Below are 17,008 nucleotides of genomic sequence, written 5' to 3'. Positions count from 1 at the left end.
TGTATCAGCAGCACGGAGACACGTACACCAATGCTACCCTATGGTAGCAGGCACACACACGTAAAACCACACGGAACGTGTGTCCGTTTGTACATGTGTGCGTTTCCAACGCGCTGACATGTCCGTTTTGCTCCGGCAGCACGGGTGTCACACGGCCCGCACCCGTACCACACGGATGTAGTGTGGATGCGGTCCCATGTGACACGCGCCGGAGAAAACTCACGTGTCAGAGAAAAAAATAACAAATCTTTACTCACCTTCTCCAGCCCTCCTGTCTCTGCCGCTGCTGTCACTTGCTGTCGGCCGCCGCTCATTATGCTCATTTAATATTCACTTCACTGCGGCCGGCAGCAGCGGGGAGTCGGCAGGTTTGGAGACCGAAGATCAGTACCCTGGACAGATCAGTACCCTGGACAGCAGGAAGGACCACGTGAGTATGCAAATTACCGGTTCTCTGTGTGTTATAGCGGATAGCACACGGAGAACACACGTGGCCCGCACGTACCAGAGACACGTATTTACCTACACGCAGGGAAAATACGTGTCTTGCGGCACGTGCGTGATTTTCACATGAGTGTGGCAGAGGCCTTATAGTAAGTGAGTGAAGTGGAGAAACGCAATCCGATTGCTACTACATTCAGAGGGGTTCTGAACGGAGCCCAATTTTTAGGATCATTAGGTGTTCGATCATTGGGACCCACAGTGATCAGTAAATTATACCCTATACAACAGATAGGGGGGGAAACTTACTATTTCGGGAAAACCCTTTTAAGCTTAAAGGGAACCTGTCACGTGGAAAATTGCTAATAACCTGCAGGTATAGGGTTAGTCTGCAGTTTAACAGTGTTCTGAACCTGCCCACACATTAAACCCAGCTGTTGGGAGGAACTGCATTTTACTCCCCACCACCCCTACAGTGTTCCTGTTTCAGCTACAGGGCGGCGTCGCTGTAGGTTCAGTCACCATTCTGTGTATAGAGAGAGGTGGCTGTAAGCACCCCCACACTGACTGACAGACGATCTGCATTAGAACCTGCTGTCAATCAGTTCAGGGGGCGCAGTTACAGCCACTGCTCTCCATGACTGAACCCGTACTGGTACCGCCCCTGTGACTGAAACACATGCTGCCAGGAGGTTTAAAGTTCATTTCCGCTCAGCAGCTGGGTTTAATGTGCAGGCGCCGGGCAGGTTCAGAATGCCATTAACCTGCAGATTAACCCCATATCTGCAGGATATAAGCATTTTTCCACATGACAGGTTCCCTGTAAGATAAAAAAGGCATAGAAAATGTACTCTGTTTTTATATAAATGTAAAAATGCTACTAGTGGTACAAACACTTAGCTAATGTGAGGTGCAAATATCAGTTTGCCTATATTAATATTTTATTAATAGTTGTATTCTAAATAGTTTAATTCTAAGTAAACATAATTTTCTCATCATTTCTTAAAAAAAACTCACATATTAAAGGATGTAAAGCAGCACTCAGACGAACAATGTGAAACTTGTTTGTGTTTTTCCAGGGAAAAAGTATGATTTTGTGTCTAAGGAGGGCTTTACACGCTGCAACATCGCTAGCAATTGCTAGCGATGTCGAGCGCGATAGCACCCGCCCCCGTCGTACATGCGATATCTGGTGCTTGCATTATCGCTACGGCAGCGTCACACGCACATACCTGCTGTGCGACGTCGCTGTGACCGGCGAACAATCCCTCCTTCAAGGGGGAGGTGCGTTCAACGTCACAGCGACGTCACCGCGACGTCACTAAGCGGCCGGCCAATAGAAGCGGAAGGGCGTAGATGAGCGGGACATAACATCCCGCCCACCTTCTTACTTCTGCATTGCCGGTGGACGCAGGTAAGAAGATGTTTGTCGTTCCTGCGGTTTCACACACAGCGATGTGTGCTGCTGCAGGAACGACAAACAACATCGTATCTGCAGCAGTAACGACGTTATGCAAATGAACGACGTGACACAGACCAGCGATTTTTTACGTTTTTGCACTCATTCATCGTCGCACCTAGGATTTACACATTGCGATGTCGCTACCGGCGCCGGATGTGCGTCACTAACGACGTGACCCCGATATATCGGTAGCGATGTCGCAACGTGTAAAACCCGCCTGAGTTAATCAGTTTCTCTGAGTGCCGTACACAAGGACTCATTGACTGTGAATCTCGGGGACTAGAACTAAAGTGGTGTAGCGGCAATCCCCTCTGCTCTAATTGATAGGACATGCGGAAAATCGCACACATGTGAATTGTTCTATCAGCTTTAATAGGACTGTGTCCAGTGTGAGTGCTGTCTGAACTACAATCATACAAATTCTGGTAATGTACAATCAACAGGTAGCGTATAACAAACAAAAAATATTTACATGTCATAATGATTAAAAAGTCCTCATTTACAGGCCAAAATGCTAAATACTGCTCTCAGCATAAGACAGATTGATTTAATGTATTGAATTTCTGTCTCGCTAATCTTTTTATCAAATTTAGGTGAAAGACTGGGCATGAGTAAATGAGAGGTTTCTTGTGTGTTCGAACATTGTGATGGCAAGAGGGAATGGAGAAAAATGAGGTTCACAATCTGGAGTTGGACAAAGACAGTTGTGACTAATGTGAAGCTGCCTCTTCGCAATCTGACTACGAGCTAATGTACAAAAAAAGTGGAAAAAAGAATTACTCTTATGAGAATGAATGGTATAGATGTAGTTTTGTGACATTTGTTAGTACAAAACTGCTGAATTCCTACAGAATTATACATCATTTTATCATTTGTACTTAAAAGGAAAAGATCTGTAACACTTGTAGAAAGGTGAACGTCAAGTGAAAGTATCTAGATGTTCCTGTAACTCAGCAGGGTACAGGCAAAAGCATTTACACAGTAATTCTATATCAGTAATTAGGCTTCTGCTTGAAAGGCTTGTTTCTTCAGAGACAACCCCTTGTAGGCTGCACCCCGTTTTTGCATCCAATAAAAATGTGCTGGTTTTCTCACATAATATTTTTTAAGACCTGAAGGATGTAAAGTGTCACAACTTTTTTTGCCCACTGACACTTAGCAATGGATCAGCTAAAAACGGAAGGGAAATAGAGAACTGATGTAAAACTAATGTCTTTCTTATGGATGAGAATAGGACAAGCACTGAGCTTAACAAAATGGAAACAAAGATCTGTTAAACATATTTGTGAGTCTTTAAACTCTGTTTTAAAAATTGACAGCATATGGATGACAAAACAGAATTGTGAATGTTGCTGGGGAAGTAGTTGATCGGCATTGGCCCACCTCCTGGTATCCCTCTGGTAAGCAGCTGATTGTGCCTGGGAAGCTACACTCAATTAGGCACTGTAGAACTACATGGTGGTGATTCACATGCATGGTCATACAGGTAACTGAAAAACGGCTTGAGTCTGCCAAAATGGGTGCTATCCAGAGAGTCAAGACGATAAAATGTTTGTGGTCCAATGTCCATACAAACTGGGAGACAGATCCTGGCGCAAAATGGGTAGATATCGCTATCACTTGAGGAAGGGGCCTTTGAGCCCTAAAATACATTCTGCGTTTTACATTACTTAAAGAGGTTTTTCGGTATGTTACCATTGATGACTTATCCTTAGGAAAGGTCATTAATGTGTGATTGGATGGGGTCCAACAACCTGCACCCCCGCCAATCAGCTGTTCTCAGTGCTGGCGGCAGCAGGTGGTCTGCAATGCTCAATTCTGGAGCTGCCCCATCTTCTGATAGTGGCCGTACCTGGGTACTAAAAATAGAGTAGCGCATATGAGAATTAACAGGAGTTCGTTATTATTTTATTAATAAAAGTAAATCACTATCATAGCCTGTCAGCCCACTCATTAGCGCTCAACCAGACCGAAAATCTATCTACTATGTACCTGGGTACTAGATATCCGTCTCTTATTGAACTCAAAATGAGATGGATGTACAGTACCTATATTTGAAACCAGAAGTTTACATACACTATGTAAAAAGACACGTATGCATGATTTTCTCGTTATCTACCATGAAATCAAAATATACCTTTCCTGTTTACCAAAATTATTATATTTGTCAAATGCCAGAATAATGAGAGAGAATGTTTTAAGGTTTTATTACTTTCTACAAAGTTAAAAACTTACATACACTAAAGCGGGCTTTACACGCTACGACATCGCTCAAGTGATCTCGTTGGGGTCACGGAATTTGTCACGGAAGGTGTGACACCTATGAGCGATTTTGCATCGTCGCAAAAATGTTCAAAATTGCTCATCGGTGACATGGGGGTCCATTCTCAAATATCGTTACTGCAGCAGTAACAAAGTTGTTCCTCGTTCCTGCAGCAGCACACATCGCTCCGTGTGACACTGCAGGAACGAGGAACCTCACCTTCCTGCCTCCCGGCCACAATGCGGAAGGAAGGAGGTGGGCGGGATGTTATGTCCCGCTCATCTCCGCCCCTCCGCTTCTATTGGGCAGCGGTTCAGTGACGTTGCTGTGACGTCGCTGTGACGCTGAATGAACGGCCCCCTTAGAAAGGAGGCGGTTTGCCGGTCACAGCGACGTCGCAGGGAAGGTAAGTCCGTGTGACGGGTCCAGGCGATGTTGTGCGACACGGGCAGAGATTTGCCCATGTCGCACAACCGATGAGGGCGGGTACGCACGCTGGTGATATCGGTACCGATATCACAGTGTGTAAGGCGGCCTTAAGAGTACTATGCCTTTAAACAATATGGGATAGCCCATATGATGATGTCATGCCTTTGGAAGCTTCTGATAGGTTTATTGGCAACATCTGAGTTAAAGGGAACCTGTCATGAGAAATGTCCCCTAAAACCTCACAGATTCCCCCTCTGCAGCTCCTGGGCTGCATTCTATAAAGGTCCCTGTTATGATTGTGGCCACTTTCTGACCTAAAAAAAGTGTTTATAAAGTTGTACCTTTTTTGCTTCTGATTCTGTAAATACGTCCCGGGGGCGGGCTGCCTGATGGCCGTTAGTCTGCCCCCTGGTCCTGTATGCCGCCCCCCTCGCTGATTACAATAATGCTGGACGCCGCCCCCTGCTACATCCATCGCCGCGCATGCCCAGTGCCCATCTGTCGGGGATGAGCACTGTGCCTAGCGTCACCGCTGGTGACGTGCACGCAGGGTTAAGATTATGGGCGGTGCTGTGATGTTTATTCCTAAGCAACCGCCCATAATCGCGGGGCCGCGCTTGCCCCCTCGGCCTGCTTCGTTCTGCGCAAGCGCGCTGCTGCTGACCCCCACGTCACCTCCTTCCCATCTTGCCCCGAGGCAGGAAATAGATGGGAGGAGCGGTGACTACACCGATCAGGAGGAGACGCGGAGATCAGATTACCAGCAGCGCGCTTGCGCAGAACGAAGCAGGCCGATAAACATCACAGCACCGCCCATAATCTTAACCCTGCGTGCACGTCACCAGCGGTGACGCTAGGCACAGTGCTCATCCCCGACAGATGGGCACTGGGCATGCGCGGCGATGGATGTAGCAGGGGGCGGCGTCCAGCATTATTGTAATCAGCGAGGGGGGCGGCATACAGGACCAGGGGGCAGACTAACGGCCATCAGGCAGCCCGCCCCCGGGACGTATTTACAGAATCAGAAGCAAAAAAGGTACAACTTTATAAACACTTTTTTTAGGTCAGAAAGTGGCCACAATCATAACAGGGACCTTTATAGAATGCAGCCCAGGAGCTGCAGAGGGGGAATCTGTGAGGTTTTAGGGGACATTTCTCATGACAGGTTCCCTTTAATTAGAGAAACACCTGTGGATGTATTTTAATTGGCACCTGAAACACACTGCTTCTTTGTGTAACATCATGGGAAAGTCAAAAGAAATCAGCCAAGATCTCAGGAAGAGAACTGTGGACTTGCACAAGTCTGGTTCATCCTTGGGTGCCTCGTTCATCTGTACAAACAATTATACACAAGTAAAAACAAGATTAGAATGTCCAGCCATCACACCGCCCAGGAAGGAGACAGGTTCTGTGTACTAGAGATGAACGTGCTTTGGTCAGACATGTGCATATCAACCCAAGAAAAAAAAGCAAAAGACCTTGTGAAGATGCTGGCAGAAGCTAGTAAGATTGTGTCATTTCACAGTGAAATGAGTACTGTATCAACATGGGCTGAAACGCTACTCTCCCAGGAAGAAGTCACTACTCCAAAAGAAACATAAAAAAGCCAGATTAATGTTTACAAATGCATACAGGAACAAGAACCTTAATTTTTGGAGACATGTCCTGTGGTTTGATGAAAGTAAAATTGAACTGTTTGGCCATAATGACCGTCGTTATGTTTTGCAGTAAAAAAAGGGAGAAGCTTTGAATCCTAACAACACCATCCAAACCTTGAAACATGGGACTAGCAGCATCAGATTGTGGTGTTATTTGCTGCAGGAGGGACTTGAACATTTCACAAAATAGATGGCAGCATATGGAAAGAAAATCATATGGCAATAATAAAGCAACATGTCAAGATTTCAGACAGGAACTTAAAACTTTGGTGCAAATGTGTCTTCCAAATGGACAATAACCCAAAGCATACTGCCAAACTGGTTACAAAGTGGCTTAATGATAACAAAGTCAATGTTTTTGAGTGGCCATCACCTATTGAAAATTTAGGGGCAAAGCTGAAAAGGCAGGTGCAAGCAAGCCGACCTACAAACATGGCACAGTTACACCAATTCTGTCAGTAGGAATGGGTCCAAATTCCTATCATTATGAGAGGCTTGTGGAAGGACATTGAAAACGTTTCACCAGAGTCATACAGTTTAAGTTCAATGGTACCAACTACTAATGAAATGTATGTAAACTTTTGACTTTGCAAAAAGTAATAAAAATACCTTAAAACATTCTCTCTCTCGTTATTCTCGCATTTGGCAAATATAAATAATTTTAGTAATCCTAATTGACCTAAAACAGGAAAGGTTCATTCTGATTTCATGTCAGACAGTGAGAAAAACATGCATGTGTCTTTTTAGATAGTGTATGTAAACTTATGGTTTCAACTGTGCATGCCAGTATAGGGACATATCTACCAGGATAGAGTCATACTTACCAAGATGGGCCCAGGATGGGGACATATCTACCAAGAGGGGGACCTGAATGAGGACCTATATACTAGGATGGGGACCTATATACCAGGATGAAAACATACATACCAGGATGAGGCCCAGGACATGGACATATATGACAAGATGGGCCCAGGATGGGGATATTGGGATTATATATATCCCAGGATAAAGACATATATGCCAGGATAGGGACATGTATGCCAGGATGGGGATATATACCGGGATAGAATCATACTTACTAAAATGGGCCCAGGATGGGGACATACATACCAGGGTGGGCCAAGGATGGAGAAATACATACCAGAATGTGGTTATATATACCAGGATGGAGACATACATACTAGGATTGGCCCAAGATGGGAACATACATACCAGGATGAGGACATATATACCTGGATGGCCCCATATTTACAAGGATAGGAGACTTATATACCAGGAGAGGAGACATAGATACCTGGATAGGGAACATATACCAGGATTGGAGACACATTTACCACAATGTGTCACGCTCCAGATGCCTCGGCACCGCTCCTTACCCGCTGATCCGGTCGCACCATCCCGGCACTGCTCCGTACCCACTGATCCGGCCTCACCGTCATTGCACTGCTCCTTAACCACTGATCTAGTCCACGTGTCCACCGGTCATGGCTGCCGCTCCCGCTCGTGCTCTCCTGTGTCCTGCTCCTGGTCTTATGAGTCTGACTCTGAGTCTTAGCCACATGGTTCTGTATAGGACCAGGCCGCGCCCACTCTCCTGGTCTTATAGGCCCAGCACACCTGCAGCAGGAAATGACATGAGGCTGTGCTGGGTATATAAGACTGGCCTTTCCATGTGGGCGGCGCCTGATCAACGTGTCTTGAAGCCTTGTCTTGTGAGCTAGGTGCTCAGGTCCCCTTGTGCCGTGTCCTGTACTACTGCCTGTCTTTACTACCCGGCACCTGTACCAGTGTCCTGCACTGTCTCTTAGGAACTCCGTGACCCCAGTGACTTTGTTCTTCCCGTCCCCTGTGGGACGCGGCTCCCATCCCAGCCACGCCAGTGCTCCGGCTGCCGTGTACCCTGCCCCCCGGTGGGGTGCTCGGTCCAGCGGATCCACCTCCTGGGTCTACCAGTCCTCCCGGTCTGGACACAATAGGGGACACATTTGCCAGGATGGTGGACTTATTTACCAGGATGGGGACATACTAGGATGTGCCGAGATGGGGACATAAATACCAGGATGAGCCCAGGATAAGGACATACAGTATATATCAGGATGGGAACCAGAATGAGGACATATATACCAAGATGGGCCCTTATATACAAGGAGAGGAGACTTATAAACCAAGATGGGAGACATAGATAGCAGGATGGTGGACAGATACCAGGATGCGGGACATATATACGTGGATGGGGGACATAGATACCAAGATGGAGGACATAGATACCAGGATGGGGGCAAATATACCAGGATAGGAGACACATTTACTACAATGAGGGACATATTTACAAGGATGGGGGACTTATCTACCAGGAAGTGGCCCAGGATGGGGGATATTAGTACAGGATGAGGGACATTACTACATAATGAAGGGGGGGGCAACTCATATGTCTTTATAAGATTTAGAATGCTACAACAGCCCCTACATCTGACTAACATGCAAGGGGGGAGGGCAGACCCAAACTTTGCACAGGGGCCCATAGAACTCTAGTTATACCACTGATTGTTTTTATATAGGTGACGAAATTTTTCACTAAAAAACACAGTTTAGCTATAAATAAAAATTGTCTACTCTCCTGGCTTAAGATTTTATGTAATTTTTATGAGTGCAACATTGCAGAGCCACAACATTTAAAGAGGATCAACCAGCAGGATTTTTCTTTATGTCTCTGAGGTAAAGGCAGGGCCATACAGGCACTAAGATGCTGAATCCAGGCATATCTGTTATAGAAAGATGTGATGCTTGGTTGATTAAATATCTTTTATCAAAGTTGCAGAAAAGCACTGCACTTTGACTGATGTGGGTGTTTGTGGGTCGGGCCTTGCATTTATTCCTCCTCCTCCGGCATCCTCTGGCTTGCCCTCTTTTCATTATTTGAATATTCCGCCGATCTACCATTACTGTTTTTGGTGATGTGTGCGGATTGGCACAGTACTAAGGTCTTCATTAAAATGGCGCTGGAGATCGCGGTACACGCATACATGAACTCCAGCGCCATTTTATTGAACACAATGCGGTGAAGACTATGAGAAGCATCAGCGCGTGCACAGATTTTTTTTACATATGTGCACGCCCCGATGCTTCTCATAGTCTTCACCGCAGTGTGTTCAATAAAATGGCGCCGGAGACCGCGTTACGCGCATGTGTGGACTCCTGAGCCATTTTAATGAAGACATGAGTACTGCGGCTATGTGCACGTGCCATTAACAACAGCACTGGCGGCACGGCACAATATTCAAATAAAGAAAAGAAGGCAAGCGAGAGGACTCCGGAGGAGGAATAAAGGCGAGGACCAAACCCACAAAGAACAGACCAAGTTGCATATATCAATCAGTGCTTTTCTGCAACTTTGATTAAATATATCTAATCAACCAAGCATCACATCTTTCTATAACATGTATGCCTGCAATCAGCATCTTTCTGCCTGTATAGCTCTGCCTTTACCTCATATAGCAAAATCCTGCTGGTTGGTCCTCTTTAAGGACATTAAACACAATTCTCAATTATAGAAATCAGAAAATTACTGTTGCAACCATAAGTTTCTTTCTGTAACCAAACTAAACTTATACACTATTCAACTGGGCACAAAATATTCCAAATAATGTTAGGCATAGTGAGAAATAGATGCTCATAAACAGTTGTTTGCTTGGAAATGCCTCCGAGCCTGTAGAATGAATTATAGCAGTACATTTTACTGATCATGTAGGAAGAGGGCAAAAACATACTAAGAGCTAATGTAGATAATAAACAACCAATTCTTGCCATGGAGATTTTCCATAGAAAACATCTTAAGTGCTTAGTGTGCAGCTGCCAAGGGTGAGCAGAACTGCTGTGTGGTCTGCAGGAATGCAGCACACACTGCCAAGGTAAAAGGATTGAGGTGGGATAAGAAAATCAACTTTTGTTTTATTTTCAGAAAAAGACATTGTTCGTGTTTGTAACCAACAAGAGGAAAATAAAAGTATGGTGGCCAACTTGGCTAACAGAGTAAGTTACAGTATTCGAAGGCAGTCCAAGATACTGTAGCAAGGTTTCTAACCATAAATAGTCCAGATTTAATCAAATTGATTACTGAACCTTATTAGATTTTAGAAGATTTCCCACTATACAAATTCCAGTATATCTATAGGAAAGTGAGGCACAGGGGTTGCCCCGTCCCAAAGGGTTATTCCCAAAATCACAATGTAGTCTTAAGATAATGTACATATACGGTAATGTGCAATAGTTTTAGGCAGGTGTGGAAAAATGCTGCAAAATAAGAATGCTTTCAATAATAAAAGTATAAAGAGTTTATTCTTATCAATTAACAACATACAAAGTGAATGAACAACAGACAGATCGAAATCAAATTAAAATTTGGTGAGACCACCCTTTGCCTTCAAAACAGCATCAGATCATCAATTCTTTCCGTTACATTAAAACCAAAACTGGAACCTGGTAGCGAGGTTGGTCCAACCATCTTGTAGAAGTGATCCCAGATCTGTTCATTTAAACTTGTACAAATCCTTTGCTCTCTTCTTATAATTCCAGACAGACTTTATGATACTGCGATCAGGGATCTGTGGGGGCTACATTATAACTTTCCGGACTCATTCTTTTTTAAACTGAAGATAACTCCTAATGACACTGGCTGTATTTTTGTCACTGTTTTGCTGGAGAATAAATTTAGAGTCTGATGGATAGATTTCTGCCTGAATTTCTCAACATTGAGGACACCATTAATCATGAATAGTGATGGACGAATTTGCAGATATCCAGGATCAGCGGGACTAACCGGACTTAAAAAAAATAACTGGCTGGACACCGGTCCTCATATAAGGCTATGGGGACCAGAATCCGGCCCTTAATAATGGTGGTAGAAGGGATAGAAGGATTAGAGCAAGTGCGTTATACCTACTGAGTCTCCAGCGTGGCTGTAACTGCTTCTGTGGCCACCCAGTCTTCTTCCGGGGCCGCCCGATATTGCTCATCCATATTCACTGCTTCCCCCACCCACCAGCAGTCCTGGCGTCTGTGATTGGTTGCAGTCAGATGTGCCTCCAGCCTGTGTGACAGAATCTGACTGCCTGCGATCACAGACTTTGTTTGCGGGTCATTATCATGGTATTAAAATAAAGAAAGAAAGAAATTGGTATAGGGTCCCCACGTATTATGATACCCAGCACAGATAAACCATAGATAAAGCATACGGCTCCAGGTTGCAGCCCCCAGCTTGGCTGTGTATCAAAATAAGAGGAACCACATATGGATTTTTATTTATTTTTTTTAAGATATTTAAATAAATAATTTCAAAAACTGGCGTGCAGTCCTCCCAACCCAATTTTGATACCCAGCCATGATAAAGCCCAACAGCTGGGGGCTTGTATTTTCAGGCTGGGGAGACCCATGCGTATTGAGCCCCCCAGCCTAAAAATAGCAGCCTGCAGCCGCCCAGGAATGTTGCATCTATTAAATGTGACAATCACTGAAATTTACCCAGCTCTTCCTGATTGCCCTGGAGTGATGAAAATTGTGGAAATAAGGAGATAATAACAGCTCACTGCTACCACTAAGCCCTAGATTAGTAATGGGAGAGATCTATAAATACATGTATGGTCAATACAAAGGACTGGAACATGACTTATTACTTCTAAAGACAATAGTAAGGACTAGGGGGCTCACTGCGAATGGAGGAAAGGCGATTCCAGCAGCTAAATAGGAAAGGGTTCTTTACAGTAAAGGCCACTTTACACACAGAGATAACTCTTTGGCAGATCTGTGGTTGCAGTGAAATTGTGGACAATCAGTGCCAGGTTTGTGGCTGTGTACAAATGGAACAATATGTCCATGATTTCACTGCAACCACAGATCTGCCAAAGATATATCTCTGTGTGTAAAGTGGCCTTTAGAGAAGTCAGATTGCGGAATGCCTGATCACATGAGGTAGTAATGTAAGACACTATAACAACTTTTAAAAAAGTGCTAGATGATTTCATCAGAACACACAACATTGTTGGTTATAAATGATTTAGTAACAAAATGTATAATTGGTGGAGGAAGGTTGAACTAGATGGACCTAGGTCTTTTATCAACTCATGTAACTATGTAAGAGTTTTTGCAGAGTTAAATGTAAGAAAAGATCAAATTCTAGAGATGTTTTTGAGGTGTAGGTGACAGGAGTGAGTGAGTGATCAGATCTAGGGAGTGAAGGAAAGATCAGAATCAAATATAACCCCAAGACAGAGGGAATGCTGCTGGGGAGTAATGGTAGAAATGGAAGTATTGGGTTTAGGAAAGTTAGTAGGGGAGGAAAAAATGGAGTTCAGTTTTTCGCAGAATCAGTTTTAGGCCTCCGTCACACATCCGTGCCTCTGGTCCGTGTTTGCCATTTTTTGCACGTACCGGAGACACGTGCTTACGTTGAATCATTTATTTTCATGTTAAAAGCCGCACGTCAGTATTTTTGCACAGAGCGTGTGAACGTTCCATGCATACGTGTGTCCATTTAGAAAAAGCGCTGACATGTCCGTGTTGCTCCGGGATCACGTACTCACGGACCCATTACATCCTATGGGTCCGTGTTGTCACGTACGTGATACGGAGGATGTCCGTGTGCTATCCGTGCGGTCCGTGTCCGTGTGGCTCAAATCAAGTTTGCTACAATTTTAAATACTTGCAGGTGGCCATGGTACCATACAAAATCCAACATAAAAACCCTAAGGCCTACGTGGATAATGGCATGGTTTTAGTATATATCCAAACACATTGGATATCCAAGAAAAAATACCAGCAGGTTAATTAATTGTGGATAATTATAAGAATGTGCTAATCAAATCCACCTATGTGTCATTATTCCCAACAAATAATCATTAACTTCATTTGATTAAGATGTGAAAAACGAACAAGATACGGAAATCATACGGAACACACACTGACGTATTACACGCACAGAAAAACGCACACACGTACACACGTAGGACACACGTAATGCACACGGACACTACACGGAGAGGAAAAACGGACTCCAAAAACGAAACACGGAATACAAAAACGGACATCGTCACACGTACGTTTTTTACACGTGAGTGTGGCAGAGGCCTTATATAGAGACAGGACATGAAGTTACAGACAGCAGGCAATCACTGGTATTTTATAGTAATGCAGGCATGATGTCAGGAGGCAACATCTATAATTGAGTGTCATCATCGGATAGATCACAGGTCTCAAACTCGGCTGGGTGTATGGGCCGCACATAGAAAAAAAATAATAATTTGGAGGGCCGCACTGATTGCAGGACAAAGTGACATTTTTATTGGTACCATATTTTTTTCTCCACCCCTTTGGATCACTGTTTTTGAACTAATATCTAATAGTCTAATTCTCTCTCTCTGTTCTGCCTTATGGCAGCCTGCTAATAGTCATTCATTGCAATTTCTATTACAACCTCTAGAGGTCGTTGTTATTCTTTTGAATTGCTGAGTTTCCCTTTAAGCTAAATGTATTCTGGGTAAGGAACTCCTCCCTGAGCTGAGAAGAAGCCTGCAGCCATTTTCTGTTTGGATTTGTCAGGAAAGGACCTGCTGACTTACCTCTCTGTACATTCACCCCTGCCTAGTGTAATCCGGTGAGCAAAACAAATTACATGTGTTAGTGATAGAATCTTAGGTGGAAGACTAGTAAATGTATTGTACATTTCAATCCTACATCTTAGCCCCTGCCTTGTTTGTATAGATAAGATTTTCTATGTATTGCAGATACAGTGACCTTTCACCTACATTCTCATAAGAACTGTATCTCATGTACTGTTATGCTATGTTAACTCTGTATTAACACTGTACTGACTGTAATCATTTTCTTGTTATAGTTATTACCTGTATAAAACAATATCTTGGATATACCGTATTCACCTGCATCTTGGATACTCCTATATTCACTGTATATTCCACGTATACTGCAATCAAGTTCACGTTACCAGCTAATAAATCAAGGCTACTGAATTCTAGTCTATTTATTTGAAATGTGAACGAGGGTTTAGCTGTATGCTGGAGATTCACAGCGTTACGTGAGGCGGTAGTTGAATAGACTGCATGGGACCGCTATCACCCACACTGCACCGCATATGGGTACTACAGCAGCCGCCATACAGCCGCAGGGATCAAGACCGCAGTCCTCCCCAGCAAGCACAACACCTTTCCCGACACGCGGAACCCGTTCACTTGTAGACCCAGCTTTTCCGCCCAAGTTATCATCAATCCACAGCTGAGTGCACAATGTCTGCATCCCGAGCACCCTCAGTCAGGACAAGGTCCCGAGCAAGCTGCTCTAACAAGTCTTCAGTGAAAGAGTTCGCTGCTCTCGCTCGTGCAGAAGCTGAGGCTGCAAAAGTAAAATCCACCTTTGCCGCACAAGAGATGGAACTAAAGCTAAGACAAGCAGATCGAGAAGCAGAAAGTGCGCGCCTGCAAGCAGACAGAACACGCTTGGTAGCTGAACAAGAAGCCGAAAAAGCAAGCCTGCAGGCCTCTCTGGACAAACTTATTGCAGAAAAGGAGGCAGCAGCGGCAATAGCCAAAGCAGAGTTCCTGGAGGCCGTGGAGTATTCTGAATCCGAGCAACGCAGCAACGTGCTTGGACCAGACGTAGAGCAACAAGATCCAACCCAACGCATCTCAGAGTATGCCCACCAGCATCCCGAAACGGATGACAACCTTGATCCACGACATCGATCAGCTTATATCGACTACCAGAGACTTCATCCCGAACTGCAGTACTGTAAGCAAGAAAGTATGCAGCAGGTCGACGTCGACTACAACTAAAGTTCTACAGAACAGAAGGTATCACCTCTATCCCGAATTAGAGGGACACCCTTTGCTTCAGAACGGTATTATACAGACTACCCTGAGACTGAAGCCCCTAAAAGGTATGGTGATACACCACACATTAGACAGGACTATAACACACCAGCTCGCACCAGCACCAACCAAGCTACCATGGACTTTGCAAAGTTCTTTGCTCGCCGAGAACTGGTTACCAAGGGACTTGTAAAGTTCACTGACAAAGCTGAGAACTATAGGTCATGGCGAGCCTCGTTCCAGAACACCATTCAGGGTCTGGACCTTTCTTGTAGCGAGGAGTTAGATCTTCTAGAAAGTGGCTTGGGAACGAGTCGGCTGAGCATGCCAAACGTCTAAGAGACATTAATATAAAGCATCCAGCCACAGGCCTACATAAGGTGTGGGAAAGACTTGATTAATGCTATGGGTCCATAGAAGCCATTGAAAATGCTTTATACCAAAGAATTGATGGTTTTCCTAAGATAGGGCCTAAAGGTTATCAAAAACTTAGAGAACTGAGTGATTTGTTGATAGAGTTACAGGTTGCCCAGGAGGAAGGAAATTTGCCCAGATTGGCTTTCCTGGACACTGCCAGGGGAGTTAATCCGATAGTGCAGAAACTTCCTTACAACCTACAAGAAAAGTGGGTCACATGTGGTTCACCGTACAAACAAATTCATAATGTGCCTTTTCCTCCTTTCACTGTATTTGTAAATTTTGTTGTTCAACAAGCTAAAGTCAGAAATGACCCCAGTTTTGACTTCACCCTGTCGTGTCCCACTACCCCCGGTGTCAAACTCAGTAGGACACCCGTGGCAGTCCATAAAACTAACATTGTTTCCACAGGACCTTCTCAACATGCTAGTAAGCCACCTCCAGAAGAGAATAGACTTCAAGATGTCAGTAAGCAGTGTCCGCTACACAAAAAACCGCATCCGCTACTAAAATGCAGAGCCTTCAGGGAGAAGTCTTTAGAGGATCGCAAAGGTTTCCTCAAGGAAAACAACATCTGCTTCAAATGCTGTGCTACAACATCACACCTCGCCAGGAATTGTGAAGCTAGCATGAAATGTGCAGAATGCAGCAGCACGGATCACAATACAGCCTTACACCCTGGACCACCCCCACGAGTGTTGTCACAAGCAGAGCACAATGCCAAGCAGAAGGATACTGACGTGGACTCCCCTGAGGTCACCTCTCAATGTACCGAGATCTGCGGTGGAGGAGGAAGATCCTGTTCAAAAATCTGCCTTGTCCGAGTCTACCCAGCAGGCCATAGGGACAAAGCGATCAAGATATATGCAATCCTGGATGACCAGAGCAACAGATCGCTAGGCACGTCCATCTTCTTCAACAACTTCAGCATTGTAGGCCCCGGTTCTCCCTATTCCTTGAAGACATGCGCAGGTACTGTCGAGACGGCGGGGAGGAAAGCAACCGGATACAAAGTGGAGTCTGTAGATGGCCAGATCTGTCTATCATTACCGACCATACTGGAGTGCAATCAGATTCCCGACAACAGGTCTGAGATTCCTTCACCGGAGGTAGCTGCTCATTACCCCCATCTGAACCGTATAGTTCACCTGATACCTGAGTTGGACCCAGAAGCCCCAATAGCTTTACTCTTGGGAAGAGATATACTACGAGTTCACAAGACTAGAGAATACATCAACGGCTTCCAAAACGCTCCATACGCACAGAAGCTTGATCTTGGATGGGTCATTATAGGAGACGTCTGTCTAGGAGGAGCACACAAGCCGACCTCAGTCAACAGTATGCTCACCAATACATTAGAAAATGGACGCCCGTCTCTCTTCCAGTCATGTCAGAATAGTCTGCTGGTAAAGGAGTTACCGTGCAGCACCCCTCTGCCTTGCCCTTTTTCAGTTCCTTCCAACGA

At 44.8% G+C, this 17,008-nt stretch overlaps 1 protein-coding gene across 5 annotated transcripts in view; it reads right to left on the bottom strand.

Annotated features, from left to right (window-relative positions):
• The window catches only part of PARD3B (par-3 family cell polarity regulator beta), a 1,965,757-nt gene that overhangs the window by 1,875,521 nt on the left and 73,228 nt on the right, over positions 1–17,008 (bottom strand). The window lies entirely within an intron of this gene.

This window comes from Anomaloglossus baeobatrachus, chromosome 7, assembly GCF_048569485.1.
Source record: "Anomaloglossus baeobatrachus isolate aAnoBae1 chromosome 7, aAnoBae1.hap1, whole genome shotgun sequence".
NCBI lineage: Eukaryota > Metazoa > Chordata > Amphibia > Anura > Aromobatidae > Anomaloglossus > Anomaloglossus baeobatrachus.
The sequence above is the reverse complement of the archived record's forward strand: the minus strand, read 5'-3'. Positions and strand labels throughout refer to the sequence as shown.